Raw genomic sequence first — 24123 nt, 5'->3', positions numbered from 1 at the left:
TGTGGTACAATATACAACATAGGCTCTTGAGTTCAGTATCCTGCTATCACACTTTTCTCTTTCAGAACTACTACATGTCTTTTTTTACAGGCCATGCTGTCCCCTGACTTGGCTTGGCTTGAACATTTCCCTATCTGGAAGTGAAGTCTGATTCTGTTCTCTTTTTGACCAGGGACAATTAAAATTTTCCCACTCGGGACAAACAATGGATTAGCATAATGCAAACACAGCCATGTCACTGAAATGAAAACAAAACTTCAAACTCTCTGAGAAACCTCATAGACTTTCAAGTTGAAAACTAGTCCCCTCCCCTGGGAAGAAAAAAAAAAAACCAAAAACCAGTCCCCAGTTTGAAAGGATCTGTTATAGATAAGAGGCTTGGTGGTTTATGCCTTTGTCTTCCCAGTACCCCTGTTTCATTTATAAAAGTGTCTTCATTTGGATGATAAAGTGTAACATTAAAAAACCTGCTTATAAGCTAGTCCTGTCATGGAGTTTTAAGATCAGCAAAGACCTGTGCCTTAGCAGTAGGAATTAGGAAAGAAAACACTTGTTAAAGCCATACACAGAAGTTTCATAGGCTTCTCCCAGAGGCTTATTTAGCCCAATATGAGTGAAGCTTTGAGGGTTAAATCAAACTTTAGACATGTTCTGATCTCCTTTTGTGACTCAGAGGTCTCAGGAGTTCCCCCTGCTTCCCACTCTCCCAAAACACCATCTTAAAATTTAAGCAGGCTATAAGAAAGGAAATAAAGGATTTCATCACACTTAGGATCCTCTGATATCTGAGAGCATATAAGGTCATTTTAGGGTAGGAGGAGTGAAACTTCTGAAAGAGTCACATTTACTCAGAAAAGCTGGAAGATAGGACAGGAGTTTTGTAACCGTATGACATAATTTGGCTAACATTGTGCATTGGGTTTGCTATACAAAATGATTCCTCACTGCCAAGTCTCAAGACCAAATTCAGTTGCCAACGTGACTTCAGATGGTTCAGTATTAACAATAATGAAAAAATGCCAGGAGTGCCTAGGTGGCTCAGTTGGTTAAGTGTCTGACTCTTGACTTCAGCTCAGGTCTCAATCTCAGGGGCGTGAGTTCAAATCCCATGCTGGGTTCTGTGCTGGGCGTGAAGCCTACAAAGGAAGGGAGGGAGGAAGTGACAGAGGAAGGGAGGGAGGGAGGAAGAAAGGAAGAAAGAAATGCCACAAAATAGTGAATTTTAAGGAGACCAAGAAACACTTCTCTAAAACATAAAGTATGCTGAGTGTGTGTGTGTGTGTGTGTGTGTGTGTGTGTGTGGTGGACCAGATCCAAGAACCAAAATGGTCCACAAACTGAAATTTGCTGAGATCGTTCTGTTGAAGCAACGCTGATGAGAGCATCCTGGCAAGCTGGAGTCCTCATGCCTTCAGAACATGACTATCACCGGCATTATTTCATACTTAATCAAGCCCCAACTGGGGCAACTTGTCATAATGGACAGGATGGGGAGAGAGGGAAAAAAGCACCATCTGTCTCTGGCATATGTGCCAGGGGCATTCAATGTGGGGGAAATGTCTTAAGTGGTCTGTCAGAAGGTTTAAGAGGTTCCCTATGATTTTCAAGGATCTTGCCCCAGAGAGAAATAAATTCAATTCAGTAAGCATCTTTTCTGGGTTAGTTGGGTACTTAGAGCATACAAAAATAAACAAAACTAAGTCCCTGTTCTAACAAGCTAAGTTTTCTAAGCTAAATTATTTGAATACAGTCTTCAAAATTTTTGCCATATCATCTATATTTTTATTTACTCAATAATTTTCTACTATCTCTACCTACTTTAGCCATGTCCTAAAGGATATCTGGGAAATCACAGAGTTGGTGATCTAGATATATGTATTTTAAACACTAGTATGTACATACATTTCTAATGTACATTTTTATTTTATTATTTTTTATAATTTTTTTTTTTCATTTTTACTTTTTGAGAGAGAGAGTGAGTGCAAGCAGGGGAGGGGCAGAGGGAGAGGAAGGGAGAGAATCCCGAGCAGGCTCCGTGCCCAAACACAGAGCCCCACACAGGGTTCGATCCCATGACCGTGAGATCATGACCTGAGCTGAAATCAAGAGTCAGACACTCAACTGACTGAGCCACCCAGGTGCCCATCTAGTGTACATTTTTAAATAAACACAATTTTGGAGGTGCCTGGGTGGCTCAGTTAGTTAAGCACTCGACTTCGGCTCAGGTCATGATCTCAGAGTCAGTCTGTGGGTTCAAGTCCGGCATCGGGCTCTGTGCTGACAGTTCAGAGACTGGAGCCTGCTTCAGATTCTGTGTCTCCCTCTCTCTTTGCCCCTCCCCACTCTCACTCTGTCTCTTTCTCTCTCTCAAAAATAAACATTAAAAAAGAAACCCACAGTTAAAATTTTTTTAAATGTCTTTTCGTTAGACTACCTAAAATAAATAATCTTTGTACCCCTCCATGAGAATGATAATAGTGAGGAATATTCAAAATATTTTATAAGGACAGAACAGGTCAATGATGGAGGTACATAGAAAGTGTTACAGGAAATCACAGGAGATCACAGGAAGAAGGTCTCAAGGAGGCCTACTTATAAGATTTTGTATTTGAGGAGGCTTTAAAAATAACTAGCTCTACGATATTTTTTTAACACCACAGAACATGGAAAATGATAAGACTTGACAAAGCTTGGTGGTTGGTGAGTGCATAGATATTCCTATATCATTCTCTTTACCTCTCTGTATACTTGAAACATTTCACAATAACAATAATAAAGTGTGTTTGGGATTTGGAGAAGAGAAAAAGCATTCTACGTAGAAGAAAAATAAGAATGAGCACAGAATCCTGAAATTCAGGCTGGGTGGTCTGGTTCAAAGTGCTGGAAGACAAGGTTGGAACATTAAGATGCTATCAGATCATGCCAGACCCTGGTTAAATGGTCCTAAGAGTCTGTGGATGTGGGAAACCCCTAGAGGTTTCTGATGAACAATATATGATCAGAGTGGCAGATTAGGAATAGAACTCTGGGAGAAATCTGTACGATGAGGAGAGCCCAGATTTGGAAGAATGTTATAATAATGATTCAGATAAAAATATGGTGGTCTACCTAAGTTCCATAATATCCTGATGTGTTTCCTTATTCTGCCAGCTTGCGTTCTATTTTTATTAAGGAAGAAAAATCCTGGGCTCCTGGCTAGCTCAGTTGGTAGAGCATATGACTCCTAATCTCAGGGTCATGAGTTTGAGCCCCACATTGGGCGTGGAGCCTACGAAAGGAAGAAGAAAGGAAGAAAGAAAGAGGAAGGAAGGAAAGAAAGAAGGAATCTATTCTTACCAGGCAGTCATACTTCCTCCTTCCTACCCCAGATCCTTTGTAGTCGAATCCAACTATATTGTAGACCAGGGTTGGGAAACTTTCTCTGTGAATGGTCAGACAGTAAATATTTTAGGCTTTGCAGGCCATATGGTCTCTGTTGTAATTACTTCGGCGTAGTGAGAAAAGCAGCCACAGACAATACATAATGAATGGGTTTGGCTATATTCCAATAAAACTTTATTTATAGAGACCGAAATTTAAATTTCAGAAAATTTTCATGTATCATGAAGTGTTTTTCTCAACATTTAAAAAATGTACAAACCATTCTTAGTTTTAGACTATATAAAAATTGGCTGCAGATTAGAGTAATGCAAAACAAAACCACAACGAGATGCCACTTCTCACCCCCTAGGTAGCTATTATAAAAAAAGATACATAATAGCAATTCTTGGCAAAATTGGAACCCTCACACACTACTGGCAAAAATGTGAAATATCACAGCCGCCTTGGAAAGCAGTCTGGCAGTTCCTCAAATGGTTAAAGATAGAGTCACCATATGATCCGGCAATTCTACTTCTAGGTATATATACGCCGAAGAGAAATGAAAATATATATCCATGCAAAATACTGTGTACAAATGCTCATGGCAGCATTATTCATAACCAAAATGCGGAAACATCCATATAGTAAATTATTTGGCAATAAAGAGAAATGAAGTATTGATGTGCTCCAACATGGATGAATCCTGAAAACATGCTAAGTGGAAGAAACCAGGCATAAAAGACCAAATACTGTATGATTTCATTTGCATGGGATGTCAGAATAGGCAAATATATGAAGACAAAAAGTAGATTAGTGATTAATTACAGTTAGGGGAGACAGGGGAAATGACTGCTTATGGGTATGGGATTGTTGGGGGTGTGATGAAAATGTTATAAAATTAATTGTGGTGATGGTAGCACAACTCAGAAAATATATTAAAAACCAATGAATTGTACACTTTAAACGGGGGAACTGTATGGCACATGAATTATATCTCAATAAAGCTGTTAAAGAAAAAACGTAACAGGCTCCAGGCTACTCGGTCCTGAATGTGGAATTTTGCCAACCTCTGCTACAGATACCAGATAAACTGGTTCCTTTCAGAAGCTTACTTCAGATTCAGCTACTTAAATCTGGAAAATTCAATTTAGAAGAGCAGGAGGATGACTAGTCAGATAGGCTTTTGTTGTTGGGGCTTGCTGGGGAGCAGATCTACATGTGTTATAGATGTGTGATACAAACAATGATGAACTCCCTTCGACTCAGTGGTTTGTAATTAAATCCGGGAGCTCAGTCCACATGCTCAGATATACCCAGACTCATGTTATTTCCAGTATCGGCGTCTTGTATAGACACCAGGCTGTGAAGACCTTCACTTGGTCCCAGCCAAGCTTCTCAGGGAAGCAATCATTTTGTCCATCTCTCTTCTCTTACTTAGACCAGCAGGCTAGTTAGCTGAAATTCCTCAACTTCCCATGGTTGAAAAACAAAACTTCATCTCATTACCTCTTTGGAGAGGTAATGTGAGGGGGTGATGAAAACATTTAATCTAAATGTTTCTTCTTCTTACTTAAAAAAAAAGTTTTTTTACAGGGTACCTAGGGGCACCTGGTGGCTCAGTCAGTTAAGCTTCTGAGTCTTGGTTTAGGCTCAGGTCATGATCTCGCAGTTTGTGAGTTCAAGCCCTGCATCAGGCTCTTCACTGACAGTAGGGAGCCTGCTTGGGATTCTGTCTCTCCCTTTCTCTCTACCCCTCTCCCACTTGCTCTGTTTCTCTCTCAAAACAAACAAACAAACAAACAAACAAACAAACAAATAAACTTTTAAAAAGTAGGGGGGGGGCACCTAGCTGGATCAGTTGGTGAAGCATGCAACTCTTGATCTTGGGGTTGTAAATCTGGGCACCATGTTGGGTGTAGAGATAACTAAAAAAAAAAAAAAAAAAAAAAACAAAAACAACCTTAAAAATAAATAATAAAATAGTAAAATAAAAACTAGTAAGGGTTTGACTGGAAGAAGTACTTATTTTAGGAATAATGCTTTTTTTTTTTTTAATGTTTACTTATTTTTGAGAGAGAGAGACAGAATGTGAGTGGGAGAAGGGCAAAGAGAGGGAGACACAGAATCTGAAGCAGGCTCCAGGCTCTGAGCTGTCAGCACAGAGCCCGATGCGGGGCTTGAACTCACGGACTGCGAGATCACGACCTGAGCTAAAGCTGGACGCTTAACTGACTGAGCCACCCAGGTGCCACTATGAGTAATGCTTTTAAGAGACTTGGAAAGTTGTATTCCAGGACTGCTACCCAGGCACTGGTCAGAATTAATACTGTCCCAAATTCTGTAAAGGACAATCTTATCCACCTCTTTGTATCTTTTGTCTTAAATCCTTAGAATTTCCCAAATGAGTTATTACCTTCTTCAGGAGAGCTAGACATTTTAGGAAATAAAACATAGAGCAGGCTTTCTGCTTTCAAGAGGGAAGTTCCTCAAATGACTTCCAGGCTCAATTCTGGGATAATTTATGCTCCATTTCCTTTCTCTTTATGCCTTGCAGGTGGTGATAGCTAATTTAAAAAAAAAATTGGAAGAGAATCTTTGTTTTTATCATTATGTGTCAAGAATAGGTGATCAGTAGAAAGAAATGTTTAACATTATGCAAAAAGCACAGCCCCAAGAGTCTCTCTGAAACCCTTTGCCTCATATGCAAATTGATGAACGGACGGAACTGCAGCTTTTTAGTAATGCAGGCAAGAACGAAGGAATGAATGATCACCGGAGTTAAGAATTTAACAATACATACATAGTTCAGGAAAAAATACTCAAAAGATCTTCTTTGAGGAGAACAAGATATGACTTTTAATAATGCTAATGATGTCACTAAAAGAACCAAGTAAGTCCATGATCATTTAAAACACAATGAGCCTGGGTGGTTCCGTGGGTTAAGCATCCAACTTCAGCTCTCACGGTTTGTGAGTTTGAGCCCCGCATCAGGCTCTGTGCTGACAGCTCAGAGACTGCAGCCTGCTTCAGATTCTGTCTCCCTAGCTCTCTGCCCCTCCCCCACTTGCACGAGTGCTCTCTCTCTCTCTTAAAAATAAACATTAACAAAATTAAAACACAAAGTGAGAGTCTTAATGCTTCAATATCCAACCCGCAGAATTAACTAGAAAGAAAATGTTGACAAAGATACAGTTCTGATCTAATTCTGGGGCTCCAATAGTGTTAATATATGAGAACATTTTTGTTTTATTTAGAAAAATGATAAAATTTGCTGGAGTTGTAGTACAGTAATAGCAAAATTAATTACTAAAATTATTTCAGCAACTAGTAGCTATTGAGTATCAAGCGTGTGCTAATCACTGTAAAGTTTAATAAGACCCAGTGCCTATCTTTGAGAAGCTAACTTTATAGAAAGGGGAATAAATCAACCACAAAAATAATTATAACATAAGATGGTTGATAATAAATGACCACGAGGTAAAGTTTTGTGAGCCATAAGGAGAAAAGGCTTATGTGTTATTGAAATAATCAGTAAAATTTTCATGAAGGACATGGCATTTGAGATGAGAAAACAGTCACATTTTCCTGGTCTGGGAAGTAAGAGAAGAACATTCTAGGCAGTGGTATGGCAACAGAAGTACCAAAGTGGAAAAGCAGGAGAGGTTTTTGGGAAACGGAACAGCTGTTTTGCCAGAGTGTAAACTACTGTATATTTTTTTGGGAAGAAAGACTGTAGGAAATACAGTTGGAAAAGTAGGTAGGGAGTACCTGGGGGGCTTAGTCAGTTAAGTGTCCGACTCTTGATTTCAGCTCGTATCACGATCTTGCGGTTCATGGGTTTGAGCCTCACGATGGGCTCTGTGCTCACAGTGCGGAACCTGCTTGGGATTCTCTCTCCCCCTCTCTTTCTGCCCCTCTCCAGTTTGCACGTGTGAGTGCTGTCTATCTCTCTCTCTCAAAATAAATAAGTATTTTTTAAAAAGTAGGTAGGAGTCACACTGTGACGAGCTTTTCATTCACTCACTCATTTAACAAACATTCACTGAGCACTTGTGCTAAACTCAGAGGTAAAAAAATCGACAGAGGAGACCTGAATGCTATAACCACATCAATTGTGTATTCATTGACTTTCACAACTAGAGGTCTAAACATTCCTTTGATAAAATGAAGTCACATTACTTGTATGCTCCCCAAATTTCATACAGAATTAGATCAGTTTATCAACAGTGGTGGTCTGAATCTATGCAAAGAGAAATGCCTTTCTCTCTGTCTCACAGGGTTCAAAAGTAATTTTGAGGAAGAAAGAAACACATTTGCAACCAATTATACTTTCAAGTTACAGGCTAGTTTCAAAGAACTAGGGCAAATTCCTCAGCAGGTTTGGAAGGATTTAACCTGTTCCTCTCTGGGAATAGTGACTGATACAGCCCTTTCCACAACAGGCTGGTCCTGCAAAGTTGGTCCCAGGGAGGGTGATAGCATTATGATGATCATGTCTCAGTGGCTGACCCACCAAACTGGTCACATTTGGGCTTTATCAACAGCTACTGCTAAAGAATTCCAAAGACAGGGGCACCTGGGTGGCTCAGTTGGTTAAGTATCTGACTCTTGATTTCTACTCAGGTCATGATCTTACATTTCATGATTTTGAGCACTGCATCGGGCTCTGTGCTGACAGTGCTTGGGGTTCTCTCTCTTCCTCTCTCTGTGCCCTTGCCCTGCTCGCACTCTCTTTCAAAATAAATAAAAACAAAAACATAAAAAAAAAAACCTGCTTTAAAAAGAAAGAATTCCAGGGGCGCCTGGGTGGCGCAGTCGGTTAAGTGTCTGACTTCAGCCAGGTCACGATCTCGCGGTCCGTGAGTTCGAGCCCCGAGTCGGGCTCTGGGCTGATGGCTCAGAGCCTGGAGCCTGTTTCCGATTCTGTGTGTCCCTCTCTCTCTGCCCCTCCCCCGTTCATGCTCTGTCTCTCTCTGTCCCAAGGATAAATAAACGTTGAAAAAAAATTAAAAAAAAAAAAAAAGAAAGAATTCCAAAGACAAATTATTGCAGCTGATTTCAGTCTTGAACATGATTAGAATATCTATCCATATGGCGAAGGTGGCACAGTTTGAAGAGCTACTGAAAATGCAGGAACTCAGATTTTATTATTTTTTTATTTTTAATTTTTTTAATGTTTATTTTTGAGAGACAGACACAGAGCACGAGTTGGGGAGGGGAGAGAGAGAGGGAGACACAGAAACCAAAGCAGGCTCCAGGCTCTGAGCTGTCCGCACAAAGCCTGACGCGGGGCTTGAACCCACGAATTGTGAGATCATGACCTGAGCCGAAGTCGGACGCTTAACCAACTAAGTCACCCAGGTGCCCAGGAACTCGGATTTTAAAGTAGCAAACATGGGCATGCTCGTTATTAAAATAAGGAGGTGTGTCCACGTTTAAACACTTTTAAAAGAAAATGTGAAATAACAAAATGTTAAAAAACAGAAAATGTAGAGCAATTACATAGATGACAATTAAAATGAAATGTGAAAATGTATTAGGGAAAAGGCTCTAGTAAAAGATTACCATTAATTCAAGGGACTATAATAAGGAGACTTCCCAGGCTGAGTGTGAATTGGGTATAAGGCGGGGCTAGGGGCTTAAAAAGCTTTCCCGGTTTGAAGCCAGAATCGGTGGAATGCCCTGTCCTCAGGGCTTTAACTCAGTCCTAATATCAAACACCACAGAAACGGCTGCCACAGTTGTGTTTGCACCCAGGAAAAAGTGCTGCGTGCAAGTCCTTACACAAAGCTTCCAGGCCTCGAATAGCCTCACTTTTCTACCTACACTTTTCTACTTACCACTCACGTGTTAGTCTTTCAGTAATACAGTATCTCCGAGAACCTAATCACTGTCCCTTCACCCCCTCAACCTGAAATCCACACTGGGCCAGCCCAATCAAGAAAATGGCCTACTTTTGATCCCCCAGACAAACGTAGGAGCCATTTTTAAGATCAGATTTCTGCCGGGTGACATTCCCTATAGACTGGAAAGGAAGGCATAGTAGAAACACCATTTATTTAATTTAGTCAATCAGTGTACATGTTTGAGTGCCTAATATATTCCTAGCATTGTGCTTGATGCCATTAGGGAGAGAAGTGTCAGAGGCTAATAGTCAGGAATACGGGATGAGCACAACTAAATAAAGAAGGTACAAGACAGTACATGATTAGCTGTGATCTCTCCCCTTTGTATGTACTATGCTAAGAAGGTGCCCTTGTCAAACTGCCTTGCTACCATGGTGACAGTTACTAAGAAATGCACAGACCCACATATGAACTGGTTAGAGAGTTCTGGTTGTTGCTGTTGTTTTTATTTATTTATTTATTTATTTTAAATTTTTTTTTTCAACATTTATTTATTTTTGGGACAGAGAGAGACAGAGCATGAACGGGGGAGGGGCAGAGAGAGAGGGAGACACAGAATCTGAAACAGGCTCCAGGCTCTGAGCCATCAGCCCAGAGCCTGACTCGGGGCTCGAACTCACGGACTGCGAGATCGTGACCTGGCTGAAGTCGGACGCTTAACCGACTGCGCCACCCAGGCGCCCCTGCTGTTGTTTTTAAATATGTCGTTTCTCCAGTCAAATGAACGGTTCTTAATGTTGGTCTCCAATTTTCTCTATGGATTCTCTACATTTGAGTCCTGGAAGAAAAGTGAACCAAGAGTATGTAGATCCACTGTGTTGACCCTGCAGAGTCTGGGAGTTTTCCTGCTGCTTTAGATCAGACTTTAACCCTTCATGTGTTGTTCGGAGTGACCTCAAGCGCCCCAGGCTTCTAAATTCATCCAATCTGTTAATATACAGGTATATTCCCCAAAGTTAAGAAACAATTCTGGATCATGTCTTATTCTAACTTCTTGCTTTGGTCTGTCTTGTGGTTTCTATCTTCCCTGTGCCCCGCTTCATCTGTGACCACTGTCCCCTCTTCATTTATTCCCCAAGTACCATTATATATAAGTGGTCATTTATTATTATTATTTTTGGGGGGGGGCAAGTGAACAAGGGGCAGAGACAGAGAATCCCACAAGGGACAGAGATAGAGAGAGGAGAGAGAAGCGGGGTTCACCCAAAGCGGTGGTCGTGCTCCCTGGAAGTGGGGCTCAAACTCACAAACTGTGAGATCATGACCTGAGCTGAAGTCAGATGCTTAGCCAACCGAGCCACCCAGGCACCCCTATAAGTGGTTGCTTATAATGGACAGTTAATGGAAGTCCGGGAACAAGAAAGGAGGTAGTATAATACAGCACAAGGAAAGAAATATAAGTACCTAAAAGTTCTTTGGCCATTTTCAACATGGGGAATTTCTCACTGTATTTTCTTCTCAGGGTGCTGCCATTTTGCTCAGACTTCCTTCTCATCTCTTTTTTAAGTTCTTCAAGTCCAATCTTGGAGGTTCTATTATTCAAGGCAACTTACGTTGTCAACCCCCCCCCCACCCATACACACTACCCCAAAATGCCAACTTTTTTTTTTCCTTCTCAAACAAAGGCTCCTTTCCCCCCATCCAGGCAAATGTTGCCATTCCCCTAGTATGCAAAATAGCAGCTAAGAATAGCTCTTTTAAAAGTTATTTTCTTTCCCTGTTCACATGCATTTTGGCTTAACTCTCTCATTTGATCTGTATTTAAGGTACTATTTTTCTTGAGGCTGTCTGAAATAAAAATGTAAAGTCAAGGCTTCAGAATCATTTTGAATTGCACATAAGCCATTTATTGGTTTATTTATTGGGGGAGAATTCTAGTTCTTTTTTAACTCATTTTCTAATAAATAATTTCTCAAAGATTCAGAAAAGCTACTGAATGATTTGTGAGTTTCTGACTGTACTGTAAAAGATAGCGGGAAGAATAAAAACAGGTTCCCTGTAGAAAACTCCCTACTGTATCTGGCATTATCCACAGACCAAGGACCCTTTTACGAGTACCCAGCACAATTTTCATAAAAGAAACCTTTCTTTATTCAGTCACAAAAGTAGATGCTTAGGCAGTGACCACAACTTTGCCTTAAGGATAAGAATCTTATCTCAGACTACAGAAAAGCTTCCAAGGGTGCAGAGGGATGATTATCTCTAAGGTAGCCCTAAGCTATATTTGAATGTCATCTCCAAAGGAAGGTAACATATAACAATAAGTATGGCTTCTTGTGAAGATGGGTATTTCCCCTTGGATGGATCTCAATTTATATAAATTGATTTATATAGATGGAGATTTACAGAAATCTCCATCTATACCTCTATGAGGCTGTTACAAACTGTGCTGAGCACCAGACAAGGTACCATGAAGATATGAGCAAACACTGAAATAAAATCGAGATCCTATAGGAATCCTACTTAGAATTCAGAGGCTAAGAAGTAAAAATTATGGAATGAAAAACAAAGTAGAATTGCTTCACAGAGTTCTGGAATTTTAGAACTAGAAATATTTTAAAAATCATTCACTGATTTGCAGAGAAGGAAATAAGAGCTCAGAAGGGTTAGTAGTTTGCCTGAAGTCACACAGTGAATTAGCAGCAGAGTCCACAGATAATCAAGAGGTTTATCTACCTTACCACATGTAACAACCATTAAGCATCAATTCTTTGCAAGGAAATATATTGCTTAAGAAAACACATGTAAAATGTCGAGCACAATGTCTGGAACCACAGCTGTCATCACAATCAACATCATCGTCATCGTGGCTAAAAGTACAGATTTTGATATTAGACCCTGATGTGAGTCTCAGCTCTGTCACTAGGTGTGACTATAGATAACATATTTACCTATCTAAGCCCCAGTTTCTTCATCTATAAAATAGGAATAAAAATAGTAGACGCTATTAGCATCTACCTAATAGAATAGTTGCGGGGATTATATATATACTCACCAGCGTATGTACATGTACACATACGTTGAAACTGTTCAAACATTAGCTGTTCCACAGTATTACTAACCTATGTAAGAATACAGAGTCAAATTAGAATACACACATATAGAGCATTGGTGGAGTTTCTCTTTGCTCCGACCAGGAAGTTAATATTTACTGAGCATGCACTGTGTACAGATACCAGCACACAAGAGTACGGAACAACAAAAACAGGAGAAGAGACGCTATTTCTGATGTTATATTATGGTAACTATTATTCTCAACAAATATACACCAATTACCTACATGTTAATAAGACTGAGTTTGTGCTTTCAAGGAGCCTGCAATCTAGTGGAGGAAGGAACCAGGCTGTTATCATACGGAGTGGTACGTACATGGCTGAGCCAGAGCTTAGAGCTATGGGAGCTCACGGAAGGACATCCTATCTAGGAAGGGAGGAGGTCGGGAAGGGAGCATCAGAGGAGGTTTCTCAGATAAAAGGATAAGGAGTTGGCCAAAGTGAGAAGGGTTGGAAAGAGCCTGAAGCCACAGACCAGCTGTGGTGGGTGCCCTCGGCTGGCTCTCGGCATCCACTCCAAACCCCTAGTGTGCCTTCTGATCCTGCAGGGGCTAAAGAAGGAAAAACCACGTTTCCCCTCATCTCCCTGCAGTTAGGGTTCTGCTTTTGCCAGTCAGAAGCACTTGGAAGGTGGATCTGGGGCTGGAGTCATTCGCTTTGTTGCTGCTGCAACAGAACACCTGTTTATTTCATCTGTGCACCCACTGGGCTTTCCTCAGCATTAGTTCAGTGTTCAGGTGCCAACTCTGTGGGTGTTGAGAGGTCGTCCCAGGGGAAGCAGTGCTTCCTGATCCTCAGATCACAGCTACAGTGACAGGTCTTTGAACTCTACAGTACCCATGGAGTCCACTGACGGCCACCTCTCTGATAGTTGCAGAGATATCGGCTCTCCCAGTAGGACAGAATAGCAGTCTTGTGCTAGGAATCACTCCTGGAGACCCCCGGTGACCCAAACACCCTGGCCAATGATTTGCTAAACTCCTGACTCCCTATATTAAATCCCTTTTTGCTCAAAATGGTGTGAGTGGTTCCTACTTCTTGCACCTAATACACCAAGAAAATACAAAAACTGTGAAATGGGCCATGAATAATACGGTTTGTGGGGTTAGTAAACTTCTGTAAAGGGCCCAGACAGTAAATATTTTAAGCGTTGTGGGCACTTATGATCTTCACCTCGCCTTCCTCCCCCTTCCCTTCTCCAGGGCTAAGTATATTCACACTGCAGCGATCTCCAGAACATTTTCATTTTGGCAAAACTGAAACCTTACACTTCTTAAATAGTAATTCCTCATTCCCTCTCCCTCTCCCCTCTTGTCTCTGGCAACCACCATTCTACTCTCTATCTCTATAAATTTAACTACTCTTGATACCTCATATAAATGGAATCATACAGTATTTAATTTTTTGTGACTAGCTCATTTCGCCTAACATAATGTCCTCAAAATCCATGCTGTAGCATATGACAGGATTTCCTTATTTCCATTGTAAGGCTGAATAATATTCCGTTGTATGTCTGTGCCACATTTTGTTTATCCATTCCTCTGTTTATGACATTTGGGTTGCTCCCACTTCTTGGCTATTGTGAATAATGCTGTTATAAACATAGGTATGTAAATATCTCTTCAAGATCTTGCTTTCAATTCTTTTGGATATACACCCAGAAGTGGGATTGCTGGATCATATGGTAATTCTAATTTTTAACTTAAAAAAATATTTTTTAATGTTTTTTTATTTTTTGAGGGAGAGAGAGAGAGAGAGAGAGAGAGCGAGCGAGCAGGGGAGTGGTAGAGAGAGAGGGAGACATAGAATCTGAAGCAGGCTCCAGGCTCTGAGCTGTCAGCACAGAGCCCGATCGATGCAGGGCTTGAACTCATGAACCATGAGACCATGACCTGAGCTGAAGTTGGACGCTTAACCGACTGAGCCACCCAGGTGCCCCTCTAATTTTTAACTTTTTTGAGGAACCCCCACACTGTTTTCCATAGCAGCTGTACTACTTTACATTCCTACCAATAGTGCAAAAGGGTTCCAATTTCTCCCCATCCTTGTTGACACTTACTATTTTCTGGTGTTTTGATTATAGCTATCCTAATGAGTATGAGGTGACATTTCATAGTGGTTCTGATTTGCACTTCCCTAATGATTAATGATGTGATGTCAAGCATTGTTTCATATACTTGTTGATCATTTGTATATCTTCTTTGCCCATTTTAAAGTTGGGATATATGGGGGTACCTGGCTGGCTCAGTCAGTAGAGCATGCAACTCTTGATCTCAGAGTCATGAGTTCAAGCCCCACATTGGGCATGGGTCCTACCTAAAATTAAAAATAAATAAAAATAAAAGGAAAAAATAAAATTGGGATATATGTTTTTTGTTGCTGTGCTATAGGAGTTCTTTATATAATCTAGGTATTAAGCTCCTATCAGATATATGATTTTTTTAGGCTGCTTTTTCACTTTATCACTCATGCCAGTTCAGTTTTAGTCTGTGCCCGTGAATGGCAGTGTAGTCTGGAGCAAACTGGCAAGCAGTCTGGCCAGATCTGGAGCTATCTCCCAACCTAAAGACACTAGGAGGAATGAGCCAGAACATCTCTAACTTAAGACACTCTCACTATGCTATCAAAAAGCATCCCCATGCCTTCACTTTGAACCAGAACCAGACAACCTGAGGGTTTCTGGGGCTGCAGTATTAGAAACAGTCTCAAGACCAGGTGAGTAAGAAGCAGTCATGGAGGTAGACTTACCAGATTCGGGTTTCACGTTGTCAAGTACCTGTCACTAGAAAGCTGGGATCAAACTCAAATACAATTTCGTTATCTAGTTTGCAATTTAACACTGCTCTTTTTACTTCAAATGGTAGTTCAGTTCAGCTTCTATGATTCTCCATGTTCATTCTGAGAGAATAAAATATCCTAACTCTGGAGATACTAATGATTTCCAGTCAAATATATGGAGAGTTACTTCTTGACAATCTAAAATGCATCCCAGTTCACACAGTACATGCTCCAAAAAGCCCTGCTGATTCTGTATTAGTGGATATGACACCATGGCATGGTGCATTTGCCAAAATATCCTCTTTGGAGAGATAAGTTTCTCATGTATAAAAGGCCTAGTTCCCCTTCCAACTACTATTGTTTTTTGGAAAAATTTGAGAAGACTTATGTGTGCTATTTCTCTGGTCTCCACAAGAAAAAGAAAGTGGGAAGGTTAAGCACAGAGCTGCATAGGGTCAAGAAGAAGAAATGTTGTAAACGCAGGATCCTAATTCTCTTCCTCCCTGATTTTTATGTTAAGTTGTTGCTATTCAGGTTTTTACATACAATGTTCATCACTGCATTACCTCTAATCACAAATGTCAAGAACAGTTGACTTTTTTTTAATTTTGGAGAGAGAGCGTATGAGCAGAGGAGAGGGGCAGAGGGAGAAAGGGAAAGAGAAAGAGACAGAGACAGAGAGAGAGAGAGAGAGAGAGAGAGAGAGAATCTTAAGCAGGCTCCATCCACACTGAACACAGAGACCCATGCGGGGCTCGATCTCATGACCCTGGCTGAGATCATGACCTGAGCTGAAATCAAGAGTCAGATGCTCAACTGACTGGGCCACCCATGCACTCCAGGATCAGTGACATTTATAAATGATTTTAGCTGTAAATTACAGAAAATCCAAACACAAGTAGCTTAAAAAAAAGTTATCTTTCTCCTCATGACACGAAATCCAGAGATAGGTCATTGCTGGCATTGGTTTAAATGCTGAATTTTCTCAAAGTCAAAAGCCTTGAATTTTCTTGACTTTCCCTTCAGGGATGAAAGATGGCTACTACAGCTCTAGACTTCCCCCGGCTCACAAAGCAGAAATACAAATAGACAACAAATTTGCTGAATAGACAACAAATACCAGTTTTGACTGTCTCATTTTATTTGGAAGGCAATACACGTATGCCTCCCTTTCCTGGAATTTCTCCCTCAACCTCAGTAATCTTCGGTAAGGTGAAGAAAACAGAACATTTGGGAATATTTGGTTTTCCTATCCTATAGGCAGGCAAGTAAGAGGAAAACTGGGAATGGGTGTTGGTCTGTTGAGTTCTAGGGTCTGCCACAGTGAAAACCAGGAAATACCAAAACATCTGAGAATACAAGACTAACGGAGTATGATGTGCCAGATGAATCCCAGGAGACTGTTAAAAACTGTGGTACCGAAACATACTTAAGTACATGCAAAATTATTCCTAGAAATGTTATCAACTAATAAACGAACATACAAAACACTCGATAAGAAATCATCAAATTTGTTGGGGTGAAAAAAGTTTTGACAGATTTAAAAAACTTGAACAGTTATATCCAAAAAACCCGGAACTCACGTTCTGAAAATGCTGACTTAGGTTGGGTTTTCTAGGAAACAGACTGAGGCAGGGAGGTGCATGCAGGTGCTTGATTTTACTCCAGAGTGCTTTCAGGAACAGCACCTCTGAGGGAGGCAGGACGGGGCAGAGGGAGGTGACCCGCAGGGCACTTGCCACAGAGGCTTTAACTGGCGGGTCCCATGGGGAATTCTAAAGCTGAATGTCCCAGATTGTTACAATTGAGGGACTCTGCCTTGTACCTCACAAACGACCAGTCCTTGGATCTGAGTCGCCCCCAGGGACAGACTGTAACCCAGGATGAGGCGGTTTCCTTCACAGAAGGCAATTTTGGAGAGAAGCCACCGTGAGTCATTAGCAGCCGACACCCCTGGCAGCTACAGCTTGGGATCTGGGCAGCATACCACACAGCATCCACTAGAAATGTGAACCCTGATTATCTCCGGGTTTGGGGATTGAGCTCGGCTTTCTCTCTTTTTTAAATAGTTTCCAAATTTTCCACAACAGAGTATTGCCGTAAGAATTAAAAATGACTTAATTCATGTAAAGCACTTTGCACAATTCCTGGAATTTATTAAGTATTCCATAAGTTTAGTTGTACTTATTTCTTATTTAGAAGTATATACATATAGGGGCGCCTGGGTGGCTCAGTCAGTCAAGCATCCGACTTCGGCTCAGGTCATGATCTCACGGTCCGTGAGTTCGAGCCCCGCGTCGGGCTCTGTGCTGACAGCTCAGAGCCTGAAGCCTGTTTCAGATTCTGTGTCTCCCTCTCTCTGACCCTCCCCCGTTCATTCTCTGTCTCTCTCTGTCTCAAAAATAAATAAAGGTTAAAAAAAAATTTTTTTTTAAAAAGAAGTATATACATATAAAACACTATGAAGAGAAAGCATAAATGCGAATATTGTCAAGAAAAAAAGTATGAAGTAGGATTAAAATAATAATACACTTTGCTGTTCATTTTGGCTTATTTTGTTTTATCCGTGAAATTCCTTCTTCTGATATCGCTTCTTCCTAGCATTGTCCCATAGAACTTTTTTGTAATAATACAAATTTTGGTATCAGTGTCATCCAACAGCCACTAGCCATGGTTGGCTACTGAGCATTTGAAATGTGGCTAGTGCAAATGAAGAACCAAATTTCAAATTTTATTTAGTTTCAATTCATTTAAATGTAAATAGCCACATATTGCTAGTGGCTACCAAATATTGGACAATGCAGTTCTATACCAATATTAATCAATGGTTATTTAGAGAACAGATCTCAGGGGCGCCTGGGTGGCTCGGTCAGTTAAGCGTCTGACTTCGGCTCAGGTCATGATCTCGCGGTCCGTGAGTTCGAGCCCCGCGTCGGGCTCTGTGCTGACAGCTCAGAGCCTGGAGCCTGTTTCAGATTCTGTGTCTCCCTCTCTCTCTGCCCCTCCCCTGTTCATGCTCTGTCTCTCTCTGTCTCAAAAATAAATAAACGTTAAAAAAATTAAAAAAAAAAAAAAAAAAGAGAACAGATCTCAACTATTCTTTCTCTCTTTAAGCTTGGATGAGTTCCCTCAATTCATCACTCTGTATAATCTCCTAATCTTGATTTCAAAATCACATTATATTTAGAAGTGTAGAAAAACAAAATGGGAAGAGTTAATTAAGTGTAAAAAAAAAAAAGTGTTTTTTTCTTTTCTTTTTTTAAGTATACTCTACACCCAGCATGGGGCCTGAACTCATGATCCCAAGATCAAGAGTCAGTCACATGCTCTACCGACTGAGCCAGCCAGGCGCCCCTGGTCAGACTTTTTTTTTAAATACAACAGAGAAGGTAATTTAGTTGAAAGTTAGATGCTAAAGAGCTATATAATGTATCGCTAATTGTCTGAAATTTTTTAGTAAATAATCTGAAAAGAAAATGAGAGGTTGTTCTATATGAAATATCTGGTTCCTCTTGGTAAGCCAAAAAAGACTTCTCAAATCATATCTTTTTTCCTTTAAAAAAAAACGTTTACTTATTTTTGAGAGAGAGAGAGAGAGAGAAAGTGCATGCGCATGCACACATGAGCGTGAGCAGGGGAGGGGCAGAGAAAAAGGGAGACAAAGAATCCCAAACAGACTCCATGCCATCAACCCAGACCTCGAGGCAGGGCTTGAACACATGAATCACAAGATCATAACCTGAGCAGAAATCAAGAGTCAGACGCTTAACCGATTGAGCCACGAGATGCCCCTGAAATCATATCTTTCAACCATATTGTCAATATAGTACGGGAGACACCTACAGAAACAATTTGAGAATGCCTGAATAACAATGTGGAAGTCTCTTACATCTCAGGTGGGAGGCTTATGCGTATGGGGATAACTGCCTAACAGCAGCCATGCTTGAGAAAGGAAAGAGACACAGATTTTGGCTTGCACTTCAGCCTTGCAACTTACTGGCTGTGTACTTTGGACACATTACTTAATTACTCCACAATAAAATGGTGATAACTACACCTTTGAAGGTTTGTTGGAATATTAGTGATATGTAAAGCACCTGGCACACGGTAAGTGCTAAATCAATGAGTTTTATTATTATGTCAATATTATGTCAATAAAATAGAACAGCAAAAGTGAAGTGAGTCCAAATGATTTAAAACTTGAGTGAGGGGCGCCTGGGTGGCGCAGTCGGTTAAGCGTCCAACTTCAGCCAGGTCACGATCTCGCGGTCCGTGAGTTCGAGCCCCGCGTCGGGCTCTGGGCCGATGGCTCAGAGCCTGGAGCCTGTTTCCGATTCTGTGTGTCCCTCTCTCTCTGCCCCTCCCCCGTTCATGCTCTGTCTCTCTCTGTCCCAAAAATAAATAAATGTTGAAAAAAAAAAAATTTAAAACTTGAGTGATAATTAACTGGCATAATCATTAAGTTGTAAAATTATTTTTGGTATATGTTACTTTATTTTTTTAATGTATTTTATTTATTTATTTTGAAAGAAAAAGAGAATGCGAGCATGAGAGAGGGAGGGGCAGAGAGAGAGAGAGAGAGAGAGAGAGAGAGAATCCCAAACAGGCTCCGTGCTGTTAGCACAGAGCCTGATTCAGGGTTCGATCTCACAAACCTGAGATCATGACCTGAGCTGAAACCAAGAATCAGATGCTTAACTGACTGAGCCACCTAGGTGCCCTGGTGTATGTTACTTTATGTGTCTATTGGCCACACATAAAACACAGTCCACTGTATCAAATCAGTGACAAAAATGGGTGCTTGACTAAATGAATGAATCATCACCTTGCCTGTTCTTAATGGTCTTTTGCCCCCCAAAAGGGTTGTTGTCACTAAAATGGTTTTGTCACTGGTACTGTCAGTAGGGAAATTTTCAAGCTGTAAAGAGCAGTATTAAATCAATAGTCTTGAACACAACTGTTTTTCTAGACTTAATAGGAGAGATCATGGCTGAAATTAAGAAACAACTTCTTGAGCAATACTACAAAGAAGCACTTTTAACGGCTTCCATCCTGAGACATTTTTAAGAAGATAAACAATTCTCCAGCTGAAAATGTCATCCTCACCTGTGGGAGCCAGCCTCCGGGGTAGCCTCTACTGATCCTTCTTTCCTAGCATTCATGCACTTCATTACTCTCCTGCCCAAATTCAATCAAGGCTGGCCCTGAACATGGTCAAGGCTATGTCATAAAAGGCACTGCAGCTTCTGCTTTGGTCTTTTAGATCATCATTTCCTCCGGAATAAGCCAGTTGCCACGCTGTGAGAACACTCAAGCTATCCTGCGGAAAAGCCCCTGTGGCCAACAGACGAAGCCAACTTCTGAGACATGTGAGAGAATCACCTTGGAAGTGGATTCTCCAGCTCCAAATAAATCTTCAGATGACCACAGCCCTAGCCAACAACATCTGACTTCAACCTTCTGAGTCTGAGACTGAAACAGAAATGCCCAGCTGAACCGTTCCTGAGTTCCTGACTCAGAAATTGGGAGAGATAATACAGGACTTTTACTGTTTTAAGCCACAACATTTTGGGTTTGTTTTATTATTTTTAAGTGTATTTATTTTGAGAGAGAGAGAGAGACAGGCTGGGGGAGGGGCAGAGAAAGAGGGAGAAAGAGAATCCCAAGCAAGCTCCATGTGGAGTCTGGTGCAAGGCTCGAACCCATGAACAATGAGACCACGACCTGAGCCAAAATCATGAGCCACGTGCCCAACCCAGGCACCCCTGGTTTGTTTTTTTTTTTTTCTCTTAAAGTAATCTCTATGCCCAACAGGGGCTTACACTCACAACCTTGAGATGGAGAGTTGCATGCTCTACTGACTGAGCCAGCCAGGCTCTCCAAATACTTTTTTTAAAAAGTAAACTCTACCCCAACGTGGGGCTTGAACTCACCACCCCAACATCAAAAGTCACATGCTCTACCAACTTAGCCAGCCCAGTGCCCTGAAGGTGTAGTTTGGGGTTATTTGATATGCAGCAAAAGATAGCTAACGTACCATCAATAACAAACATTTATCACTACTGTACAAAGTATCCTGTTTATAGGCTGAACCATACGATCATTCAAGGTAACTTCTTGCTTTATAATTTTAATGTTTTAACAGGTTGACATGTCATTGACTATCTTTTCCTATAAAATTCTTATGACACAAGGAGAATTAGCCAATCAAATGTTCAGCAAATATCCATTAAGTTCAAGGTATTATACTAGGTGCTTTGCTGATGAAAAGGTATGATGATGCTATTGATAACAACAGTAAAAATAATGATAGATATTACTAACACCTATTAAGCATGAGCTTATCACACACTGTCCTAGACACTGTACATATATTCTCATTTAACCTTAATGTATACTGCCAAATGTTTTCCAGAAGGTCATACCAAGTTACATTCCCATCTGCAATGTAGAAACAAACTCACTGCATGATTATCAGCACTTAAGAATTAAAAAACAAAAAAAACAAAAAAAAAAACCTGATGGAGAAAATTGAATAGTTCAAACTGCATTTCTATGATTACTACATCTTAAAATGTTGAGCATATTAAATTTTTGTCTGACATATGTTACAATGTTGGCATTGTGTTTTCTTAACATTTTTATTGTCAAGTCAATCTCTTCCTTTGTAATTTCCTCCAATTCTTCTATAATTAAAAGGCTCTTTCCTATCCCTAAGTCAATTACATCTTCACTTGCATTTGTATTCTAGTTTTTTTATGGTTTTGTTTTTTACACATGTAGTTATTATTTTCTTAAGTTTATTCATTTTTGAGAGAGAGGGCACACAAGAGAGAGAGGAGGCAGAGAGGAAACAAAGCAGGTCCACACTGCCAGCACGGAGCCCAGTGTAGACTCACACACACAAACCACGAGATCATGACCTGGGTGGAAACCAAGAGTCAGATGCTCAACTGACTGAGCCACTCAGGTACCTCTGTAGTTATTTTTTTGATGTTTTATTTATTTTTGAAAGAGCGTGTGCATGAGTGGGGGAGGGGCAGAGAGTGAGGAAGACAGAGGATCCAAAGGGGTTCAGCGTTGACAGCAAAGAGCCCAATGCGGGGCTTGAACCCACAAACCATGAGATCATGACCTCAGCTGAAGTGGGACGCTTAACCGATTGAGCCACCCAGGTGCCCCTGTTATTTTTTGTTGCCGGACACAGGAGTTTTTGTTTTGTGCTTTTTTTTTTTTCCCGTCACAATCATGTCTCCTTCACTATCAATTAAGTTTTCCTTTCCCCTACTGATTTATGATGCCACCTTTATTATCTTAGGAATTCTTATATTACTTGGGTATGTTTGTGAGCTTCATGACCCTCTTTCACTGTCTGTTGGTTTTTTTGATTACTAACTTCTACTCATTCATCAAGAACCATCACATTCTCCTCCTGGAAGCTTCCCTGATTCTTCCCAAAAGATATGACTGCTGCCTCCTTTTTCACCTTTATAACACATAAAATTCTGCCTTGTATCGCAGTTAACATGGCTGATTGTATCCAACTATATTCTTGAGAGCAGGGAACAGGTGCACTATATATTCATTAAAACTAAACTGTTGGATTTGCATGAAAAGATGGTGATAGCAAAACAGATCTAGTTTGACAAAAAAAAAAAAATGAAAACAGACAATTCCCTCATTTCAACAAATATCACTGTACTATCCATTATGAAACAATTATAAAGGTGAGTGAACGTTAGATTCTGACTTGGGGAGTTCACCACTTAGGTCAAAGAGGCATATGAATACACGTGATTCAACAGTGTGACTAGTGTAAAATAATCATGTACAAGGAAGAAAGGAAAAAACTAACTCAGCAAGTAGTGGGCATAATTTCAGAGTAGTGGACATACCTATAAGCTGGGTTTATGGTGTTTCTTTTATTTTTTTTAAATGTTTATTTATTTTTGAGACAGAGAGAGAGGGAGAGTGCGAGAGCAGGGTAAGGGCAGAGAGAGAGAGGGTGAGGGTAGAGAGACAGGGAGACAGAGAATCTGAAGCAGGCTCCAGGCTCTGAGCTGTCAGCACAGAACCTGAGCGGGGCTCCAGCCCACAACCGGGTGATCATGACGTGAGCTGACGTGGGATGTCCAGCAGACTAAGCCACCCAGGCGCCCGTGGGTTTACGGTGTTTCTTAAATGTCAAGGAATTTGCAATTAATCTGAATGCAACAGGGCATCAGTTCAGAACCTTCAACAGAAGTTTCATTAATTTATCCTTCCTGGGGGCGCCTGGGTGGCTCAGTCGGTTGGGCGTCCGACTTCGGCTCAGGTCATGATCTCCCCGTCCGGGAGTTCCAGCCCCGCGTCAGGCACTGTGCTGACAGCTCAGAGCCTGGAGCCTGTTTCAGATTCTGTGTCTCCCTCTCTCTCTGACCTTCCCCCATTCATGCTCTGTCTCTCTCTGTCTCAAAAATGAATAAACGTTAAAAAAAATTAAAAAAAAATTTATCCTTCCTGGAAGACCTTTTGAAGGAAGCCTAACGTAGATTGGGTAGCATGGGCAAGCTGCAGAGCTCTGCTCGGAAGCTGTTCCCTTCGCGCGAACCTGAGATGCCTTGTGCAGGATACAGGTGCGAATTATTGCAAAGTGTGCGACTGGGTGAAAATGAAACAGGGGGATAAGATACAAACCTTTACCGGTATCAGGTACTATAAGCCACGTACTTGCGTTGGTTTAAAAGGCATGAGAACTGACTCCTTGTGAGAGAGCACAGTTCGAGCCACTAACCTCATCTTCGCGCTCCGCCCTCAGGCCCCAGGCGAGCCCAGGCCAGATGTTAAGACCAAGAACTACGGACGTCAAGTCAGCGTGACGTCACCAGCACTGACGCACTCTCACAGGGAGGGGCCTCTCAGCTCACCTCAGAACGCAGTCAGGTCCGCGGAGCAGCGAGTTGACCGTCTCGTGTTCTGCCCTAAAGATCCGAATAGTCAGCAGTACGGGAGCCGAAGCGCCGAAGTTGCTCAGGAGCTGAAGACGG

At 41.1% G+C, this 24123-nt stretch overlaps 1 protein-coding gene across 2 annotated transcripts in view; it reads right to left on the bottom strand.

Annotated features, from left to right (window-relative positions):
* The window catches only part of XPOT (exportin for tRNA), a 160769-nt gene extending 136670 nt beyond the window's left edge, over positions 1–24099 (bottom strand). For both annotated transcript variants that reach the window (XM_043564800.1, XM_043564802.1), the window contains exon 1: positions 24004–24099. The gene's annotated coding sequence lies outside the window, so the exon portion shown is untranslated. The remainder of the gene's footprint in view (positions 1–24003) is intronic.
* Positions 24100–24123: the final 24 nt, after the last annotated feature.

This window comes from Prionailurus bengalensis, chromosome B4 (assembly GCF_016509475.1).
Source record: "Prionailurus bengalensis isolate Pbe53 chromosome B4, Fcat_Pben_1.1_paternal_pri, whole genome shotgun sequence".
Lineage (NCBI taxonomy): Eukaryota > Metazoa > Chordata > Mammalia > Carnivora > Felidae > Prionailurus > Prionailurus bengalensis.
Note: the sequence above shows the minus strand (reverse complement) of the source record. Positions and strands in the feature narration are given on the sequence as shown.